The 15,234-nt window shown below is 38.2% G+C and overlaps 1 protein-coding gene across 2 annotated transcripts in view; it reads right to left on the bottom strand.

Annotated features, from left to right (window-relative positions):
• DCC (DCC netrin 1 receptor) overlaps positions 1-15,234 on the bottom strand; it is a 1,171,073-nt gene that overhangs the window by 609,519 nt on the left and 546,320 nt on the right. The gene's annotated exons all lie outside the window — the stretch shown is intronic.

Raw genomic sequence — 15,234 nt, forward strand, 5'->3', positions numbered from 1 at the left:
AAGAGAACCATTTCTCAGGAGCTAGTAGTCATGACTCCATGATGCTATTACTTCCCTTCCTCATTTACTCCAATTCAGTACTAAAAATGACATTCCCTCTCTAAATATTCCTACATCTGTTCATATTTCCTCTTTCTTTCTCCATGTACACACACATACTGCTATTTGTAGATAGAGTTTGGAAGAAGAAAGCAGAGTGTCTATTCTTATCATTGGCATATGGCTATATCCCTTCTGTCTCACAGGCAAATTTTGAGTCTATCAGTTTCATTTTGTAGCAGGGTTGAAGGAAGTGGTTTTTCATTTATAGAATGATTTTTTTTTTTGTAATTTTACAGCCGACAGTAGAGTCCCAGAAAACAAATTCTGTCATTATGATGTGTCAAAGTTAGTTTAGGGAACCCAGAAATCTTCATAATTTATATAATGCATAAAGTAGCATTTAAAATTTTTTAGAAAAGTAATTGATTATTTATTCTGTATTTTTTAAGATTTTTTTTTAAATTTCTTTTTTTTTTTAAAGATTTTGAGAGAGAGAGACAGACAGTGACAGAGATAGCAAGAGAGAGCACAAGCAAGGAGGAGAGGGAGAAGCAGGCTCCCTGCTGAGTAGGCACAGGGCTCTATCCCAGGACCCTGGGATCACGACCTGAGCCAAAGGCAGAATCTTAACCCACTGAGCCACCCAGACACGCCATTCTAACTCTTGTTTTTGTTAAAGAATAAAAAAAAGTATTTGGGTTATTTCCTATTTGGCCAATGTTGAAAAAATAAAGGTATGCCCATAGCTATGACTAAGTACGTCTTTCTTATGCTCTAGGAATAAACTGATATCAAGCAGGACCAGAGAAGGAAGCTCAGGTAGTACCTTCATTGATTTTTGTGACTTTTGCACTCATAAGTTATAGTTTTGGCTTCTACACTCTCAGAGAAAGCCTCTTGTTTGTGAGTCAGGACAGATTGCTGGACCCTTCCTGGAGCCACTAAGTGTCATATTCCTAGTAAATGCACAGCTGACCATGTATCAGCCCTAAAAGACTCCTGGGAAAAGAAAGATTCTTTTTTCAAGGAACCTTCTTTCCTTCTTACAGAGGACAATTCCAAGTATACTGTTTTTGTTTTTGACCTTATATGAAATAGCAACATAGCAGAGGATGGGAGTTAAGAGGAGATCACATAAACAATATGTAATATCACTCAAGGTCAAGAATGAAAAGAGAAAAACTAGCGGGACTGGTGAGGAAGAGATCGCTAGTGACATTAGAATGATAGGCACGGCAAGAAAAATGTAATAGATCACCCAGTATTTCAAATACTTTTAACTTGGAATCCTGGACTAGCTTGATGTCCCCAAAACAACACTGAGAGATGAAAACTTTTTTGTTGTTGTTGTTGTTAATAAATTCAAGAATCAAAGAGATACTGTCTATTTATCCACTACAAGTCAGCTTAGGCTTACTAACATATAAACTTTGTGGATCTGAATGGAATTTCATCAACTCCATATGAAACACTGATTATCTCTACTATCTCACATTGGTTAAAAGACCTGACTTACAATAACAAACTCTAATATAGCATGAATGTCCATTGGTTTCCACGTTCTGCCCAGCCCTGGTTCCCAAAGAGGGCAAGCTAAAGCTATCATGGTTGGGGGTTGGGGGTGGAGGACATCATGATGTGGGACTTAGTCATTTCACTACATGGCCACTTGTATACAATAAAAGGTTATCTTATTTTCTTTAGTTGTGCTTTTTATAACAACATAAACCAGCTTAAAACCATTGTTTCTTTTAAACAATTGTTTTTTAAATTAATTTAAAAGTAGGATAATCTCATATTTTATGAGATTGATTTTGACAATGATTGTATTTTAGCATGGCGTTATAGTTTTGTTTTCTTTTTTTTTAAAGATTTATTTATTTATTTGAGAGAGAGAGAGGAGAGAGCAAGTTGGGGGAGAGGCAGAGGGAGAGGGAGAGAAATCCTTAAGCAGACTCCCTATCGAGCATGGAGCCCTATATGGGGCTCAATCCCAGGATCCTGAGATCATGACCTGAGCTGAGATCAAGAGTCAGCTGTTCAACTGAGGCACCCAGGCACCCCCCAATATTTATTTATTTGAGAGAGAGCTGGGTAGGGGCAGAGAGAGAGGCAGAGAGAGAATCTTTTTTTTTTTTTTCCACTCATAGAGAGAATCTTAATCAGGCTCCAAACCCAGTGCAGAACCCAATGTGGGGCTTGATCTCATGACCATGAGATCATGACCTGAGCCAAAATCAAGTCAGACACTCAACCAACTGAGCCACCCAGGTGCCCTTAGTTTTTAATAGAGTTTGTCTAGCAAACTTGAACTCTTAAACACCGTGATTTCAAAAGTGAAGTTGGAGATGAATGTAGAATAAAATAATAAATGAGAGCCCTGGTAGTGAGAAAACTTGGAAAGGCTGTTCTAGGCCAACCTTTTCTCTCAACAAATAAGGAAACTAAGGATTTTAGAAGATTCAGTGAATTGGTAATTGCTAATACAGATCAAATACTAGAAGTCTTATTTATCTTCTAACTCTTATTTCTAAGCCAGTGTCTCTCACAATATTTTGTATAGCAAACAAAATGATGTTGATGCAAAGTTTAGGGTGAAAATCATGTAGCAATGCATTACTAAAGAAGAAATAGTTGAGCTGCCTTTCGATAGATGTGAAAAGCAAATGCAGAAACATAGTATTGTCGGTAAATAGCATAAAATATGTGTAACTATCACTAAACAAATGAATACTTAGATACCCAGAATCAAAATCAGGTAATTTACTCTCAGATAAATAATCTTGACATGAGAATTGAATTCTTTAAGACTGGAATTTCTAAAATATAAAAGTAATTACAGTAGTTACTTAGGACCTAGCAATTCCAGACATTATATTTGGCCTCTTAAGTTAAAACCTCATAACCACACTAAGCAATGTGATATTACTCTCTACATTTTGCAAGATAAATAAAGATTTGGATTATGTAAACTGCCCTAAATTGCACTACTAGTAAGTGGTATAACTGAGATTTATACTTAGTCTGGTCATACTCCATGCTTTTAGCAACTTATTATAATAATAGTTTAATAGATCAATATTAACTCAATATGAAATGGACTGTGGTAGTCTACATGCTGACTCCTTCATGCAGTCTGAATTAAGTCTGACATAATATTCAGGAAATATGGACTTCACATGGTTCAAATATAATATAGTCTTATATTTCATTCTTTTCTATGCACATGTAAGAGAAAAGCAGAAGAAACCATTTTATCCAACTTAGATCTATGAAAGGTTAATAGTGTTCTATCTACAGCATGGCATAAAAAAGAGTTTTATTCAAAACTAGCCACAGACCTGTACCTATGAAACAAATGATGCATTATATGTTAAAAAAAAAAAAAGAACAAGATAGTAGGAAGGGAAAAATCAAGGGGGGGAATCACAGGGGGAGACAAACCATAAGAGACTATGGACTCTGAGAAACAAACTGAGGGTTCTAGAGGGAAGTGGGGTGGAGGGATGGGTTAGCCTGGTGATGGCTATTAAAGAGGGCACATATTGAATGGAGCACTGGGTGTTATATGCAAACAAGGAATCATGGAACACTACATCAAAAACTAATGATATAGGAGCACGATGGTGGAGGAGTAGGAGACCTGGATTTCGTCTGGTCCCGGAATTCAGCTGGATAGGGATCAAACCATTCTGAACACCTACGAACTCAACAGGAGATCAAAGGAAAGAATAGCAACAGCTCTCTGGACAGAAAAGCAACTACTTTCTGGAAAGGAGGACATGCAGAGAAGTGAATCCAAGGCGATATTCAGGAGGATAGACAGTGGGGGAGGGGGCTCCGTCCACTGCTTTTGGCAAGTGATAGAGCAGCAGAGCACAAAATCAGAACTTTTAGAAGTTGGCTCTGCTGAGGGATGTTGCCCCAGTGGCTAAGCAGGGGGTGGAACCCTCTCTGGGACAGTGTGGTCTCAGGGCCCTCAGGGTGACAGAAAGACCGGGGGTGCCTGAGTGCAGCAGAGTTCCCAGGTATTGGAACGGGGAAGCCGGCTGCAGAGACGGAGCCAAGGCGTGGGCTCTCAGCTCGGGGTTGCCATAAACCATGATCTGCAGCACAGTCGGGCCACTGTTCCTCCAAGAGGGACCCAATAAGCGGAGATCCGGGGAGACTCCCCTTCCTCCCCAGGGAGAAGCGGCGCCAGAGCGCACTGCAGGGATCTGCTGGGTTTGGAGACTCCACACCGGGTTGTGAGCCAGAGATAGAAACACTTGGTCATGGGCTGGGTGAGCACGGAGTGCGGCCAGAGACCGGGGACACAGGAGTGACTGACTGCTTTTCTCTGGGGGCGCACTGAGGAGTGGGGCCCCAAGTTCTTGGCTCCTCTGGGGTGGAGATTGGGAGGCCTCCATTTTCACTCTTGTTCTCCAAAGCTGTATCGAAAGCTTGCAGGGAACAAAAGCTCCTGAGAGCAAACCCGAGCAGATTACTTAGCCTGGACCGACAAGGGCAGGGCAATTCCGCCTCCGGCAAAGATATTTGGGAACCACGGCAACAGGCCCCTCCCCCAGAAGATCAGCAAGAACAGCCAGCCAAGACCAAGTTTACCGATCAATGAGAACGGCAGAACTCCAGCGCTAGGGGAATACTGCACATAGAATTCATGGCTTTTTTACCATGATTCTTCAGTCTTTCAAAGTTAACTTTTTTCTTTTTTAACTGTCTTTTTTTTTTGAATTTTTCATTTTCCCTTTTTCAACCAATATCTTATCAATCCCTTTTTTAAAAAACATTTTTTATTTTTCATTTTTAGAGTCATAGTCTAACCCTTCATAGTAGTTACCCTTATTTTTGGCATATTTATTTAAGTTATTCTCTCTTTAAAATTTTGAGACAGTTTCTTCTAACAGATCAAAATATACCCTAAATCTCTAGTATATGGCTTTGTTCTAGTCTCCTGCCTGATCACATTCTCTCCTTTTTTTTTCTTTTCTTTTTAAAATCCTCTTCTTTCTTTTTTCAACCAACTTCTTATCTTATCAATTCCTTTTATAAAATCATTTATAATTTTCATCTTTACACTCATATTCCATCCCTTCATCGTATTAACCCTTATTTTTGTACATATATAAGTTTTTCTTTCTTTAAAATTTTGGGAGGTACTTTCTTCTAACAGACCAAAATACATCCAAAATCTAGTGTGTGGCACTGATCTATGCAAAAGCCTGATCATATTTGATCATACTGTGTTTTTTTTGTTTTGTTTTGTTCAGTTTTTGTTTGGTTTTCTTTTTCTTTTTTCTTTTTTCTTTCTTTCCCCCAGGTTTCAGGTCTTTTCTGATTTGTTTAGAGTATATTTTCTGGTGATGTCGGTACCCTGTTAGCATTTTGTTCTCTCATTCATCTATTCTCCTCTGGACAAAATGACAAGACAGAAAAAATCACCTCAACAAAAAGAACAAGAGGCAGTACTGACTGCCAGGGACCTATTCAATACATTAGTATGATGTCGGAACTAGAGTTCAGAAAGATGAATTTAAAGATTCTAGCTGGGCTTGAAAAAAGCATGGAAGTGTTTAGAGAAACACTTTCTGGAGAAATAAAAGAACTAAAATCTAACCAAGTCGAAATCAAAAAGGCTATTAAATAAAAAATGGGGGATCTAATTGCTAGGATAAATGAGGCAGAAGAGAGAATTAGCGATATAGAAGACCAAATGATGGAGAATAAGGAAGCTGAGAAAAAGAGAGATAAACAACTACTGGATCACGAGGGCAGAATTTGAGAGATAAGCGATACAATGAGATGAAACAACATTAGAATAATTGGGATCCCAGAAGAAGAAGAAAGAGAGAGAGGGGCAGAAGGTATATTGGAGCAAATTATAGCAGAGAACTTCCCTAATTTGGGGAAGGAAACAAGAATCAAAACAGGAGGCACAGAGAACCCCTCTCAAAATCAATAAAAATAGGTCAACACCCCGACATCTAAGAGTAAAACTTAGAGACAAAGAGAAAATCCTGAAAGCAGCTCAGGAGAAGAGATATGTAACCTACAATGGTAGAAATATTAGATTGTCAACAGACCTATCCACAGAGACCTGGCAGGCCAGAAAGGACTGGCATGATATATTCAGAGCACTACACGAGAAAAATATGCAGCCAAGAATACTATATTCAGCTAGGCTGTCATTGAAAATAGAAGGAGAGATAAAAAGCTTCCAGGATAAACAAAAACTAAAAGAATTTGCAAACATGAAGCCCTACAAGAAATACTGAAAGGGGTCCTCTAGGCAGAGAGCCTAAAAGCAACATAGACCAGAAAGGAACACAGACATATACAGTAACAGTCACCTCACAGGCAATACAATGGCACTAAATTTGTATCTTTCACTAGTTACCCTGAATGTAAATGCCCCAATCAAAAGACACAGGCTATCAGATTGGATAAAAAAAAAAACAAAACAAGACCCATCGAGATGCCGTCTGCAAGAGACTCATTTTAGACCCAAAGACACCCCCAGATTGAAAGTGAGGGTGTGGAAAACCATTTACCATGCTAATGGACACCAAAAGAAAGCTGGGGTGGCAATCCTTATATCAGACAAATTAGATTTTAAACCAAAGACTATAATAAGAGATAAAGAAGGACACTATATCTTACTTAAAGGGTCTATCCAACAAGAAGATCTAAGAGTTGTAAATATCTATGCCCCTAACATGGGAGCAGCCAATTATATCAGGCAATTAATAACAAAAGCAAAGAAACACATGGACAACAATACAATAAGAGTAGGGGACTTTAACACCCCCCTGGCTGAAATGGACAGATCATCTAAGCAAAAGATCAACAAGGAAATAAAGACTTTAAATGATCAACAAAATCATGAATGAAAGAGGAGAGATCACAACCAACACCAAAGAAATACAAATAATTATAAGAACATATTATGAGCCAGCGACCCAGTGTCCTGGGACCGAGCCCCACATCGGGTTGCCTGCTCCGTGAGAAGCCTGCTTCTCCCTCTCCCACTCCCCCCTGCTTCTGTTCTCTCTCTCGCTGTGTCTCTCTCTGTCAAATAAATAAATAAAATCTTAAAAAAAAGAATCTCCCAACAAACAAAAGCCCAGGGCCAGATGCCTTCCCAGGGGAATTCCACCAAACATTTAAAGAAGAATTTTACCCATTCTTCTGAAACTATTCCAAAAAAATAGAAATGGAAGGAAAACTTCCAAACTCATTTTCTGAGGCCACCATTACCTTGATCCCCAAACCAGACAAAGACCCCATCAAAAAGGAGAATTACAGACCAATATCTTTGATGAACATGGATGCAAAAATTCTCACCAAAATACTAGTCAATAGGATTCAACAGTACATTAAAAGGATTATTCACCACGACCAAGTGGGATTCATCCCTGGACTGCAAGATTGGTTCAACATCCGCAAATCAATCAATGTGATACAATACATTAATAAAAGAAAGAACAAGAATCATATGATCCTCTCCATATGCAGAAAAAGCATTTGACAAAGTACAGCATCCTTTCTTGATCAAAACTCTTCAGAGTATAGGGATAGAGGGTACGTACCTTGATACCATAAAAGCCATCTATGAAAAACCCACAGCGAATATCATTCTCAATGGGGAAAAACTGAGAGCTTTCCCCCTAAGGTCAGGAACGTGGCAGGGATGTCCACTATCACCACTGCTATTCAACATAGTATTAGAAGTCCTAGCCACAGCAATCAGACAACAAAAAGAAATAAAAAGCATCCAAATTGGCAAAGAAGTCAAACTCTCCCTCTTTGCAGATGATATGATACTTTATGTGGAAAACACAAAAGACTCCACCCCAAAACTGCTAGAACTCATACAGGAATTCAGTAAAGTGGCAGGACCTAAAATCAATGCACAGAAATCAGTGGCATTCCTATACACCAACAACAAGACAGAAGAAAGATAAATTAAGAAGTCGATCCCATTTACAATTGCACCCAAAACCATAGGATACCTAGGAATAAATCTAACCAAATAGGCAAAGGATCTGTACTCAGAAAACTAAAAAATACTCAGGAAAGAAATTGAGGAAGACACAAAGAAATGGAAAAACGTTCCACACTCATGGATTGGAAGAACAAATATTGTGAAGATGTCAATGCTAGCTAGAGCAATCTACACATTCATTGCAATCCCCATCAGAATACCATCCACTTTTTTCAAAGAAATGGAACAAATACCCTAAAATTTGTATGGAACCAGAAAAGACCCCGAATAGCCAGAGGAATGTCGAAAAAGAAAAACAAAGCTGGCGGCATCACAATTCCAGACTTCAAGCTCTACTACAAAGCAGTCATCCTCAAGACAGTATGGTACTGGCACAAAAACAGACACAAAAATCAATGGAACAGAATCGAGAGCCCAGAAATGGACCCTCAGCTCTATGGTCAACTCATCTTCAACAAAGCAGGAAAGAATGTCCAATGGCAAAAAGACAGTCTCTTCAACAAATGGTGTTGGGAAAATTGGGCAGCCACATGCAGAAGAATGAAACTGGACCATTTCCTTACACCACACACAGAAATAGACTCAAAATGGTTGAAAGAACTAAATGTGAGACAGGAGTCCATCAAAATCCTAAAGGAGAACACAGGCAGCAACCTCTTCAACCTCGGCCACAGCAACCTCTTCCTAGAAACATCACCAAAGGCAAGGGAAGCAAGGACAAAAATGAACTATTGGGACTTCATCAAGATAAAAAGCTTTTGCATAGCAAAAGAAACAGTCAACAAAACCAAAGGACGACCGACAGAATGGAGGAAGATATGTGCAAATGACATAGCAGATAAAGGGCTAGTATCCAAAATCTATAAAGAACTTAGCAAACTTAACACCCAAAGAACAAATAATCCAATCAAGAAATGGGCAGAAGACATGAACAGACATTTTTCCCATGAAGACATCCAAATGGCCAACAGACACATGAAAAAGGGCTCAACATCACTCGGCATCAGGGAAATCCAAATCAAAACCTCAATGAGATATCACCTCACACCAGTCAGAATGGCTAAAATGAACAAGTCAGGAAGTGACAGATGTTGGCGGTTATGCAGAAAAAGGGGAACCCTCCTACACTGTTGGCGTGAATGCAAGCTGGTGCACCCACTCTGGAAAACAGTATGGAGGTTCCTCAAAAAGTTGAAAATAGAGCTACCATATGATCCAGCAATTACACTACTGGGTATTTACCTCAAAGATACAAATGTAGGGATCTGAAGGGATATGTGCACCCCGATGTTTTTAGCAGCAATGTCCACAATAGCCAAACTGTGGAAAGAGCCAAGATGCCCATCGACCGATGAATGGATAAAGAAGAAGTGGTATATATACACAATGGAATATTATGCAGCCATCAAGAGGAATGAGATCTTGCCATTTGCAATGATGTGGATGGAACTGGAGGGTGTTAGGCTGAGTGAAATAAGTCAATCAGAGAAAGACATGTATCATATGACCTCACTGATATGAGGAATTCTTCACCTCAGGAAACAAACTGAGGGTTGCTGGAGTGGTGGGGGGTGGGAGGGATGGGGTGGTTGGGTGACAGGCATTGGGGAGGGTATGTGCTATGGTGAGCGCTGTGAATTGTGCAAGACTGTTGAATCACAGATCTGTACCTCTGAAACAAATAATACATGTTAAAACAAAAAAAGAAGAAGATAGCAGGAGGGGAAGAGTGAAGGCGGGGAAATCGGAGGGGGAGACGAACCATGAGAGACGATGGACTCTGAAAAACAAACTGAGGGTTCTAGAGGGGAGTGGGGTGGGAGGATGGGTTAGCCTGGTTTTGGGTATTAAAGAGGGCACGTTCTGCATGGAGCACTGGGTGTTATGCACAAACAATGAATCATGGAACACTACATCAAAAACTAATGATGTAATGTATGGTGACTAACATAACAATAAAAAATTAAAAAAAAAACTAATGATGTGTTGTATGGTGATTAACACAACATAAAAAACAAAACTAGCCAAAAAAAAAAAAAAAGGAAACTATGGGAAAATCCTTTAGTGTAGTGAAAAACATTAAGTATGATACAAAAATTTTATAATACATTAATCTGATTTGCTCTTCACTTTCTTATTTCTGTTTTTCTGTGTGTGTGCTTATATCATGATATATATTATTCAAAAACCTTCAAGGATTCCCAGCCATCAATAAAGTGAATAGAATCAAGTCAAAATTCCTACTCATGGGATTCAAGTTTCTCCATAAAATACGTTCAACTTCTCATTCCAGATTTATCATCTGGTGTCATTCTACAAATGGTTATCTCCTGAATATCTAGCAAAGGAATCATCTCTACAAGGAATCTGCCAATTTTCCACCTACAACCTACTTATTCCTTGCCTGTGCTGATTTGGAACTAGATTTGCTTCCCTGAGTTTACCATTCCCTGCCTTATGTTGGTCATATGGATACATGAGTGAACTGTCTGGCTCAATGGTAAGTTTCAAAACAAAGAACGTGTCTTCTTTGCTTTTTCCTACAACTAGTATTCTGCAGAAATAATAAAACAAAAGCAAAATATAATTGTAATATAATACTTAAACTAAAAAGTTTTATGTACCCATCAATAATAAATTCTTGGTCATGAACACAATTCTGAAACTCTTTGTTTTAAAACTAAAAAAAATAGTTTTCCTTTAAATAATATGAATTTTGAAATGTTTCTGTTAAAATGCATTTCAATAAAAATAAATATTATAGACAAAAATCATTCAAAACATGCTTTAGTCCAATTGATTCCATTAAAAGCCAGTGCTTCTAATTGTACAGATATTTAGAGTTCAGGTCTATCCAGGACCAAGAGTCATTTAATCGCAGTTAAACGAATGAACAATAGATTGAATTACCAATTGATCAATTCAATTAGGCCATTAAGAAAACTGAAATTAGAGTTTCAGTGTATGGGCCAGTTATTTTAGTCAACCTAGTGCCCAAAGCAGATTTATAATTCAGCAATTCAATCTACTGCTTGGCACTCAGATGTCATGAGAGCTGAATAAAGTGAACCTGACAATTCCAGTGGCCCCTCAATACCTCATACATTCCCCATCACATGCAACAAAATACTTCAAACCACCTCAATCTTACCTAGTGTTGCATTATCAATATTTCCAAAAAAAAAAAAAAACACTTTACAACAATTTAATACTAACTTACTCTGTTAAAAATGTACAATTCCTCATAAGCAAGAATTCAATTTCTGTCTTAAAACATTAGTCAAATTAAATTAGTTACTGATTTCCCTACCTTTGAATGAAAGAGATAATTATTCATTTTATCTGGAAAATATAAAATGTTATGGGGAAATCTTAACCAAGTATGACATTTAAAAGTTTGCAATTTATTTTGAACCAGTAGTGCCACTATTCCATGCCCAATCTCAGGGAAAAGTGCCACCACCTAGCTTTTACTGAGCCCGGATTCCATCCTCTCCCTCATATGCCCTATGTGATGCATTTCTGAGACTTATCCGTAATTAAGATCTCCTCCCTCATCTTCATTTCTGAATCCTGTCTGATACCACTCTGGGTTAATTCTCTCCAGGTTAATGCCACACATTCTACCTTATCTCCCTTCCTTCAGTGTATCTTCCTTACCTCCAGTCCGTCCCCTCTAACACTTCCTGTGCCCAAGACCTTGTTTTAAAAAGACTAAGAGCAGGTCATCTGAAAAGCTATTATGTCTCCTTTCTCTATGCTGTATTAATGCTGTTCTTCTGACCTGGGGTACACTTCCTTGCTTTTCAAAATTGGCAGCTGGTATTTCTACGTGAGGGGATGCCACTATGTTTCTTCCTTCTCAGCACAGTCCACTTCCTTTGTCTGATTTTTTTTTTTTAAGATTTTATTTATTTATTTGACAGACAGTTAAGAGAGAGTGCAAGCAGGGGGAGCAGCAGGTAGAGGGAGAGGTAGAAGCAGGCTCCCCACTGAGCAGGGACCCCAGGGATCCCAGGCCATGGGATCATGACCTGAGCTGAAGGCAGATGCTTAACCGAGGAGCCACCCAGGCGCCCCATGTTTTCCCCACTACGCTATTGCTGTTTTAGGGCACAGTCTCCCAAGGTCGTATCCTCGCAACCAGCATGATGACAGGTATGTAAAATTCACTCAAAAGTTTGTTGAATAGGTATTTATTTATTTAGTAAACAAACTAAAATTACTCATTGAAAAGCAACATTTCAAGACAACTATTTGATTCTTAAAATCTGAATTTAATGGATCTCAGTTACTTGGTGATATCAAGCACTTAATATATAAAAGGGGCAACTTTTATTTTACATAAACTTGAGTAAGAACATCAAATTATGTATTAATTAGTACTAGATACCTCTCTACACACATTAGCATTTATGTTTCAAACTAACACAAAAACAGATAACATCATCAGTCAAGAGGGTACTTAAATAACCATGAAGAATAATATATATATTTTTAAAATGGTGACTATTCAAGTACCACTTTAATGTTTATAACACATATTAGTAATTTGATGGTTTCCTATTTTAACTGACTCCATCTTACCTGATTAAATAGCATTAGAATAGAGAGTGGGTCATTTATCCATGTAAATTATTACTTCCTCAGATTGGTACTTACAGAAAACAGAAATTGATTCAGAAAGGATTAGCAAGATTTTAAAAATGAGAAAATCATAAATGGCAATTAAAAGAAACTGGGATTGGGGTGGCTGGGTGGCTCAGTCATTAAGCGTCTGCCTTCGGCTCAGGTCATGATCCCAGGGTCCTGGGATCGAGCCCCGCGTCGGGTTCCCTGCTCCGTGAAAAGCCTGCTTCTCCCTCTCCCACTCCCCCTGCTTGTGTTCCCTCTCTCGCTGTGTCTCTCTCTGTCAAATACATAAAATCTTTAAAAAAAAAATTTAAAAAAATAAAAGAAACTGGGATTGACTAGCCATCCATCCATCCATTCATTCTCTCACTCAATTTTGTACTTGTGGGTTTGTGTATTTGACCTCTAAATCAACTTGCAAACTCAATGATAAATGGACAAACATATGTTCCTTCAGCAGATCCTTTACATGGTCAATAGCATACGAGGCAGGCTTAACCAAGTATGACAATAATGTGTGTATATGTGTATTTATTACCTCAGCACATAAGTCCGTTTTGAAGTTTATATTTGACACAGATGTAGTGAAAAGAAGGGCCATATGCACCCCAATGTTCATAGCAGCAATGTCTGCAATAGCCAAACTGTGGAAAAAGCCAAGATGCCCTTCAACAGATGAATGGATAAAGAAGATGTGGTCCATATATACAATGGAATATTACTCAGCCATGAGAAAGGATGAACACCCAACTTTACATCAGCATGGATGGGACTGGAGGAGATTATGCTGAGTGAAATAAGCCAAGCAGAGAAAGTCAATTATCATATGGTTTCACTTATTTGTGGAACATAAGGAACAGCATGGAGGACATTAGGAGAAGGAAGGGAAAAATGAAGTGGGGGAATTGGAGGGGGAGACGAACCATGAGAGACAATGGACTCCGAGAAACAAACTAAGGATTCTAGAGGGGAAGGGTTGGGGGGATGGGTTAGCCCAGTGATGGGTATTAAGGAGCACAAGTACGGCATGGAGCACTGGGTGTTATATGCAAACAATGAATCATGGATCACTACATCAAAAACTAATGATGTATTGTATGGTGACTAACATAATAAAACAAAATAAAATAAAAAAATAAAGTTTATATTTGAATTCATAGAACTTGGAGAAAATTTCTCATTAGCTGTAATAACTGCAAAAAATTTCAGTTTCCATTCAGATAAAAAATATACACACCTCCAAAGTACCCCCAACATATTTTTGATTTTAGTCAAATTAACAACATGAAGTTTGGCTTTAAATAAATCTCCATGGATTATAATACAAATGTGTCTTACAAGGTGAACAAATAAATGTAAATGGTGATTTGATGCTTATGTCTCTTTCAAAACTTTCTATTTCAGATTTAATATTTAATTAGTTCAACTTTATCCCTTAATACGTCTGGAAAACAGACCTTTCAGTCATATTAAGATAGGCTAACATAGTCCTGACAATTTTCTATATGGAAAATTTACCTAGGCTTCCCATCTGATTGACTCAGATGCATTATTAAGGACATATGAATATAAATATTTAAAATTTTTGTGTATCTAATGGATGCCTTAATAAATGCATGTATGTGTTGGGAATAAATGCTACATTTGCATCTGTCACGGCCTAGTGGATGGAAGTGGGGCCAATGGTTATTGACACATTTAAGTCAGTATCCCTGTGACTGATGGAGGAGAGAGTACACGAAAGAATTAGAAGAGGCTTCAAAGAGGTCCTTATCAAAGTACCTAGAAATGTTCAAGTTGCCAGTTTACTTTTGAAGACTTAGGAACGTTACCCTCTACCTAGCTGAAGGATTTGTGATAACTGCACACAACACACCGAGACAAAAGCCAACATCAATGCTTTGATAGGGAGTCTGTCACAACTACTCAGGTGTGTGTCTTCTTTGTGATTCTCACAAGTGAGTCATTGTAAACCCTCCAAGTGCAACTAAATGAGAAAGTAGATATTACAGAGATAGAAGATAGTAGCAATTATTGAAAGAAAAGAGATGTTAGAAAATCTCCTGTCTAACGTTTGGTTATTTAGGAGTGGAAAAGGAGCCCAGAGTCATAGATTTGCCAGAGAAGAGAAAGGAAGAGAAACAACTTTCCTTACCATAGTATCAGTCACACTATATTGTAAGGATTTACCTGTCCATGTTCACCCAGAACTCTAACAAACCAGGCTCTGTGTCAGTCTTAATCATTGCTACAACCTTGTACATAGCACAATGCTTCTCAGAAATGAGTATATGAATTGACAAGTAAATGAATGCTCACTATGAACCTGGGGAAGGTACTTAACCTTGGAGAGCCTCACCTTCCTCCGTTGAAAATGGGGATAATAGTCACTACTTCTTAGAATGTTATCAGGGGAAAATAAAATAATACATTAACAATGTATTATTTGTAATGTAAAGTGAGCTTTACACAAAGAAGCACTCATTGTGTATTAATGGGACGAGTGAATGCATCCCTGAATGAAGCCAGGCATAAGGAAAATATATATTTCTCTG

The sequence above is a fragment of the Callorhinus ursinus genome, unplaced genomic scaffold, assembly GCF_003265705.2.
Source record: "Callorhinus ursinus isolate GAN/ISIS: 27379988/994484 unplaced genomic scaffold, GSC_fseal_2.0 scaffold11, whole genome shotgun sequence".
Classification (NCBI taxonomy): domain Eukaryota; kingdom Metazoa; phylum Chordata; class Mammalia; order Carnivora; family Otariidae; genus Callorhinus; species Callorhinus ursinus.